This window comes from Phyllostomus discolor, chromosome 7 (assembly GCF_004126475.2).
Source record: "Phyllostomus discolor isolate MPI-MPIP mPhyDis1 chromosome 7, mPhyDis1.pri.v3, whole genome shotgun sequence".
Taxonomy (NCBI): domain Eukaryota; kingdom Metazoa; phylum Chordata; class Mammalia; order Chiroptera; family Phyllostomidae; genus Phyllostomus; species Phyllostomus discolor.
The window spans coordinates 86234348-86242408 of NC_040909.2; the positions used below are offsets into that span (position 1 = coordinate 86234348).

An 8061-nucleotide genomic window follows, 5' to 3' on the forward strand; every position below is an offset into this window, starting at 1 on the left:
ACACATCATTCTGTGTCTTTGTCTGCCTCCACTGGAGCAACAATAATATACTGTTTTTCTCTTTTGCCTCTCAAATCTCATCCAAGTGCTTGTGGCTGGCACATTCTAACCTGAAACCAGCTGACAAGAATTTTGAAGAATGTAACTTCCAGGTTTCTAGCTCCTGCAACATCACAAAGCATGGGGTAGGTGGGTACAATGATGTCAAGATTTTGAAGACAATCCAATACATGACACTCTAATATGTAGCAATTTTTGTACCTCTTAATTTCCCTGGTTTTACCTATTATTTTAGATTTTTTTAATTAAAAAATATCCTCCTGGGTATTTTATTTATTTTTTATCTGGTGATTTGAGTATGTAACTCATATGTGCACAATGCAATTTGAGAAATTATTCATCAGAATACCCTATAGGAGAGAACATGGTATTTGGGCCATTGAACAAAAATTCAAATAAAGAAATGATGTGTCTATACTCTGACAAAAACCCACCTTAGGCTTGAAAGAGTTTTATTTTTGTAAGGGAAGTATGGTGAATGCATATCATATTTTAAACTATTCCATTGGTTTTGGGGAGAGACTATTGTTGCATGGGTCACCGGCCAGCAGTGATCACGGAACACTGCGGATGGCTCGATGAAAAACACGTGAGAAAAAACATGCATAGAGACAAACTAGTTTCTGTGGAGAAGTAGGGACGAAATGGCCACCCCTTCTAGTGAGGAGCACCCCAATTTACCATCCATACCTGCTTTTATTGGGCTTATTTTGCATAATAATTCAGGTGAAGTACAGTACTTATCAGGGGGAAGTAAGGAACTATAGAAAACAAGGAACTCTGCTGGTCTATTGAGTCGGGGTCAAAGAGCTGTAAGACTTTGAGGAACAAACTTCCTCCTTGGACCCCTCTCATTCAACTGAGAGCATTCCAAACAAAGAAGGTTTCACAGTAATTTACATGTTCTTTCTTAGGCCTGATCACCAGGGGCATCCGCCCTTTTCAGCACAGAGCTGCACCACCCTGTCATTGTTTCGGGCTTAGCTGGAGCAAGGGAACTAAGGCAATAAGAAGATTTTCTCCCAGACGATGAGAACTCAGGCTATGTCAAAGCCGAGGAGCGAGGGTCCATCACCCTCTTTTGCTGCAGCCCCCCAAATCCTTCTTTTGGGGGGCCTCCCAAAGTGATCGTGCCTGTCTTAGGTCATTCCCCCCGTGGGGAATCTTACCGTCTTTGGCTAACCGACCAAGCTTTTTGGGGTTCAGTTATGAATAAAGCAGCAGAAGTAGCATTCCTGCCAGGGAGATAAGCTTTTGTCTCCTTGCTGGCTTACGGTTCCAAGGGCGTTCCCTTAGCCTTAGCCTAGGCGGGGGTTTCAGCTTCTGATACCAGTCAGGGTGGTTCCCAACAGACTATAACTTGGAGACTGGAACTTTGAAACAACTTAATAATGTAACTAACAGAAGTATGATTATTCCTCGCTTGTAACAATGGTTGTTCCTGAATATGACACATACCTCAAAACCTTTATGGTAACAAATAAAGAACTGCTGACACTTGAGGGGAAATCAAAGTTTCTTGTATAGAAATAATACTATTTAACAATTTCAAATTTAACTATTTATGCGTTTCAAAGCTATCAACATATGGATGCTAAACATTTTATTTCTCAGGCAAAATATTTCCTAATGGATTTAGGAAGACAGTCATGCACATACACACACAAAGAAGATGGATTTCCTGTTATAGATGAAACAGTTATCTATAAATAGGGACTGAAATAAAAGCAGTATCTTTCCACTATTGTTCATAGAGGGGAAATTGTAGTTTTGTAGATGTGATAGGATAAAATGTATTGATTTACATGTGATGACCCCATAATGGTCAGTGACAAGATAGGGAGAAGGTGTCTGTAAACAGGGTAGAGGTGGTGTAGGTAGGAGACTGGGAAATGATGTGTTTGCGAGGAAGAGGGAGTGACACACAGCTGTCTATGGAATGCATGTGTTGGACTGTGAAAAAAGGGGAACACAAAGGATTACTGAGGGGCATAACCTGTTGTTGGGGACCACTTTGTGTGGTATCAGAGACTATAACCCAACACAAGCAGGGCCTTGAAAAGACCTGTAAGACTTGACTGGAAAACTGGGAATGCAGGAGGTAGACATGACCCGATGCTAGCACTGAGAGTCCTCTGGGAAATCAGGCCTGAAGAATGCACTGTACCCTTTGAAGCTTGCTTTGCTTTGTATAGCTCTGTTGGTATAAACCAGATGTTTAAGTTCAAAGCATAAGGGAGTGAACTCCTGAACTCATGATCCATGCCTTCATGACCATCTAGCATGAGCTTATCTAATCTGATCTCTGCATTCCTCTAATCGTTATCTGTAGATAATATCTGTTTTCTGTAACTATAGACTTTTGACCTTAATTGATTAGCTATGCAAGTATGCTGTATACCCCTGTGCATACTGATCTAAATAAAAGCCATTTTGAGGAAGGTTTTGGGGAATTCTCTACTAGAGAGGATCACCAGTCCCTTTCCCACTAGATGGAATGTGTCTGGGCTAGCTTACTTCATCTGCAAGAGGGAGGACTTCACAGGACAATGTTCCCTCAAATTGTATTACTTTAATGACTTTGGGAGGCATGAGTAAACCCTGAAAACCTTCTTCATTAATTTTTAATGTTAATAATATTATTCATCTGTCTGGACTGTCCTTTTTTAAATGTATTGCTCCTCCTGAATGGACCCACATGAGTGATGGCTCAAACAGGTTTCATGAGGACTTAAGGCTCCTAACTGGGAGACCAACTATGGACATGAGTGCACCTAAGGGAGGGAAATGGGGGCTACATTTTGAAAAAGACAATGCTCATGCAATGAGCACATCTTCTTTGTTCCATGATACTTCAGAGACTGATCACATCATGTTGACATGATCAGAGAGTCAAAGAGACTGCCTCCCATAAATAATAAGTGTTGGTCAGCAACTGCCTCAGTTGAGACCCATAATGTTCAACAAAAAGGAACAATGTCCTAGATACAAGAACACCAGTACCTTAGGGCAGGTGGGTATGGGATGCACACTGTAGAATTTACCCTAGGAAAATAATCACATAACTGTAAAAATGTATGGGCACTAGGATATTCATCACCACTTTGTTTGCAATAGTGAAAAATTAGAAACAATCTGGAATGTCACACAATAAGAGATTATGTAAATTACAGTTGAAAAAATAAGTGCTGGTGAGGTAGCTTGAAGAAAACAGCTTTTTGTCCAGTTACCTCTTTACTTTGTGCATTGATCTTGTGTGTGAGTGACCCATGGGTAGGGACTCTCATCTTGGTCTTAAGGGCCATTCATACTCTTAGATCTTGTTTTGTTCAGGATTCAGTCATTTATTTAATAAACATTTACTGAACATTTATTATGGATCAATATGCACATATAGAGAAGGCAGATTAAGAAGGACAAACTTTAAGCTATAAAACAAGTAATAGGGATACAATGTCTATAACAGGGTCAACAACATTTTAATAACTATGTATGTTAACAGATGGTTACTAGACTTATTGTGGTTATCACTTTGTATTTTATTAATATATAAACATTGAATCACTATGTTGAATACCTGAAACTAATAGAATATTATGTCTCAACTATAATTATAAAGAAATCTAAAAGAGAAGTATGCTTACTTCTAGAAATAAAACCAAAACATCTCCATCTTCCTGGAGCTTTCATTGAAGAGGGAGAAACAGACATTTATTTAATAAGTAAATAGCATTACGATAATCACAAACTCTGAGAAGTATACTAGGGGCAATAGGCAAGAAGATTAGATACAGTAGGAGAGGATACCATAGACCAAGAAAGAACTCTTTCTGGAAAGACATTTCTCAATAATGAGACAGACTCATCATGGGCAAAGCTGAGTGGTGAACATTCTGGCCTGAGGGAATAGCCAGTATAAAATTCCAGCAGCCAGAGAGAGGATCAGAATTTGTCAACATGCCTTCTAGGTTGCAGAAATCTACCTTCTTGATTCTTGCTGTTTCTCTTCCATTCCATAACTGGAAAAACATAATTTTCTAAGCCTTGGTGTTTCTATCTTCACTGGCGAATAATAATATATAATTTTGAAAATTTTTATGTAAAGTAAATGAGGTAATAAAACATCTGTCATGTTCTCTAGCAACTAAATTATCACTCATATCATCATCACCACCATTATTGAGAAAAGTAAAAATATAAAGTAAAGATAAGGAGAAAACTTCCAGGATTCTGTCTACACCTTTTTGGGTTTACCCAACTTTTAAACAGGTTTAGGTTGCCAATGACATTAAGTTGGAATTGATGTAGAGCTGTGTGACTGGGAAACATGTGGGCAGAAAAATTAGAGATGTTGCTACAACCCTCTCCCTACTCAAACATGTTGCTATATGATTCATTGAAAAGGTTTCAGAAATCACTGCTGCCTCAGTCCATGCCATCAAAGAACAAATTGGCTCTCTACCAATCAACTGGAAAATGGAATTAAAAATTTGTAACCATGCACATAGAAAACTTAAATAAGTTTTCCAACCTTATAAAATAAGGTTATAAAACCTTATAAATAAGTAATTGTCAATATTTTTAGTCTGATTGTCTAGACTCCCATGACTAAACATAAGACATATTTTATACTTTATGGCATGCTGCTCTGAAAATTTCCATGAACTTCAAAACATCTTCTCACTCAAAACAGCTTCATTGGGGTGTACAGTTAGGTAAGCTGGAGTTTTTCAACTGTGAAACATAAAATATAACTTATTTTATTCATAAGTTATAAGAATAAAATAACTTATTCTAATTTATTTTCACTCATGAAACACACTTGTGGAATTCTCACTTACATTTAAGAAGTACTTTAGGAGAGAAGTAAAATAATCAAAGTTTATATTTAAAATACATAGATATGCAACTCCTGCCTTACCTATCTACCCTTCTTTGAACATACCTATCCTTACTTTAAATCTGTCTATCCCTTACTTTGCATAAAACAACCCAAAATATAACAATAGTAAGTGGCATTATATGGAAGAAATATATTTCAAAACAGAATTTTCCTTAAAGTAGGCAAGAGTTTCCAATGGCTACTGGAAGCAGTAATTGCAAATAGAATTGACTTATGCATTGGATCAAAGCCTCAGTCAGTTTTCTTTTGCAAATGCCAAAACCTTTTTTATAAGAGAGAGAGAAACACCAATGTGTGGTTGCTTCTCACATGGCCCCCCCTGGGGACCTGACCTGCAACCCAGGCATGTGTCCCGACTGGGAATTGGACCAGTGACTCTTTGGTTTGCAGTCCATGCTCAATCCACTGAGCTACACCAGCCAGGGATGCTGGAAACATTTTGTTTCAGCTTCCTCCACGCTGCCTGTGGAGGTGGCAGCCATCTTTTACTCAGCACCATGGCTGCCCTTAAACCCCTCGTGAAACCCAAGATTGTCAAAAAGAGGACCAAGAAGTTAATTCAGCACCAGTCAGGCCATTATGTTAAAATTGAGCAGAATTGGCAGAAACCCAGAGGTATTGACAATAGGGTGCACAGATATTGATGCCCAACATTGGTTATGGGAGCACCAAGAAAACAAAGCACATGCTGCTCAGTGGTTTTTGAAAGTTCCTGGTCCACAGTGTCAAGGAGCTTGAAGTGCTTCTGATGTGCAACAAATCTTACTGTGCTGAGATTCTTCACAACATCTCCCCAAAGAACTGTAAAGCCACTGTGGAAAGAGCAGCCAAGCTGACCATCAGAGTCACCAGCTGTGCAGTGAGGAAAATGAATAGACAGGTTGTGTACACATTGTATTTGTGTTACTAAAACCTCAAAATCCCTGGCTGGCATAGCTCAGTGGATTGAGCTTGGGCTGGGAGCCAAAGTGTCCCAGGTTCGATTCCCAGCCAGGGTACATTCCTGGGTTGCAGGCCAGAACGCCCAGCAACTGCACATTGATGTTTCTCTCTCTCTCTCTCTCTACCTCCCTCCCTTCCCTCTCTAAAAATAAATAAATAAAATCTTTAAAAAAATTAAAAAAACCCCTCAAAATTCAGCAAAAAAATTCTTCTGTTTCATCATTCATAACCTTGAAATAATATTTTACTTTACTTGTGCAGTTCTCATGGGGATTAAATGTATGTCAAGTGAGCCACACAGCAAATAAATCCAGAGAGAAACCATGGGAGAAAAAAACCAGTTTTATATTTTAGTACTTTTAATGGATTTTCCCCATGTTCTTTTGAAGAAGTGGCCCCAATTTTAAATTTGCACTTAGACCCCCCAACCTTGCTTATATCGATCCTTTCCCTTCTGTTGCTGTTTTCAAACCCTTTGTGTCTTCCACCTGGCCTACTTAGCACCCTGTTCTCTTCTCTCCATGGTGTACATCATTTGTCACTAATTTCAGTGGTTGATTATATCATAACTACTAATCGGACATTCAATAATAAGATACATTAAACAGCATTAATAATGTGAGTTGCCAAGAATAACTGTGACTGTGTGAATGATTGCTATAATAAAAAATTAAGTGTTGCCCTGGCTGGTGTGGTTCAGTGGATTGAGCACTGGACTACGAAAAAGAGGGTCACTGGTTTGATTCCCAGTCAAGGCACATGCCTGGGTTGCAGGCCAGGTTCTCCAGTGCAAGGAGTGCAAGAGGCAGCCACATGCTCTTTCTCTCCCTCTTTTTCTCCCTCCCTTCCCCTCTATCTAAAAATAAATAAATAAAATTTTTAAAAAGATATAAAAAATTAAGTGTTGTTACACTTATATGCTAATAAGGGTTTTAGAATGAATGTTTTCTCATATAAATTTACAAGTATATGTAAAAATGTATAAGAGCTTCAATACTAAGAACAAGCAACTATCACTCCCAATCCCCCAGTGCTCTGGATGTTACTTGAGTGCTAGGCCTTTTAAATCTAGACACAAACAGAGCAATAACTTGCTATCCAATAAAAAGCAGTACCTGTACAACATAGAAAGAAACAAACTTGCCTTGGGGTTGGAAAATTGAAGTTTGAATCCCACACTACTGCACTATTATTAAGTAACACAATGACCTTAAGGAGTTATTTAACCTCTAAATGTCAATTCTTTTCTAAAAATACTTTTCTTAAAAATATTCCCTAAAATTTCTACTCTCTCACAGAACTGTTTTTTTTTAAATATATTTTTTTGGTATTTATTTTTAGAGAGAGGGAAAGGGAGAGAAAGAGGGAGAGAAATATCAATGTGTGATTGCCTCTTGCATGCCCCTCCCCCACTGGGTACCATACATGCAACCCAGACATGTGCCCTGGCTGGGAATTGAACCAGCAACACTTTAGTTTGCAGACTGGCACTCAGAACACAGAGCCATATTAGCCAGGGCTGTTTTAATGCTGTAATTACGTAGCACATGCAAAATTACAAACACACTGCCTGAGAAGTATAGTCAAACTATAGTTATTAATACAGCAACAACAATGATATAAAGGATAACTGAACAAGTTCTGATGTTTTCCTGAACATTGGGGTGCTAAACCATCAATATGACATCATATTTTAAAAACAGCTAAGCAAAAGAAAAGTTTTCACAATGTGGATATCTCTGTATGCAAGAAGGAAGGTATGTGACATCTCTGGATTATGAACACAGACCGTAGAACTTGAATTTGATGAAACCATGCACTGAAACTACAACAGTAAATCTCTTCCTAAAATACCTAGCCCAGTCTGTGAATCCACCAATCTGTGGCAACTCTTTATTTTATTTTAATCATTGTTCAAGTACAATTTTCTCCCTTTTATTCCCAATCCAGCCCACCCACCCAACCCTCCCCACCTCCTTTCCATTACCACCTCCCTAGTTTTTGTCTCTGTGTCCTTTAAATTTGTTCCTGTAAACCCTTCCCATTCTCCCCTGAAATTCCCTCTTCTCTCCCCTCTATTCACTGTCAGCCTGTCCTCTATTTCAGTGTCTTTGGTTATATTTTGCTTGTTTCTTTGTTTTGTTGTTTAGGTTCCT

At 38.5% G+C, this 8061-nt stretch overlaps 1 pseudogene; it reads left to right on the forward strand.

The window, feature by feature from the left end:
* Window positions 1-5436: 5436 nt before the first annotated feature.
* On the forward strand, window positions 5437-5878 carry LOC114502117 (annotated as a pseudogene).
* Window positions 5879-8061: the final 2183 nt, after the last annotated feature.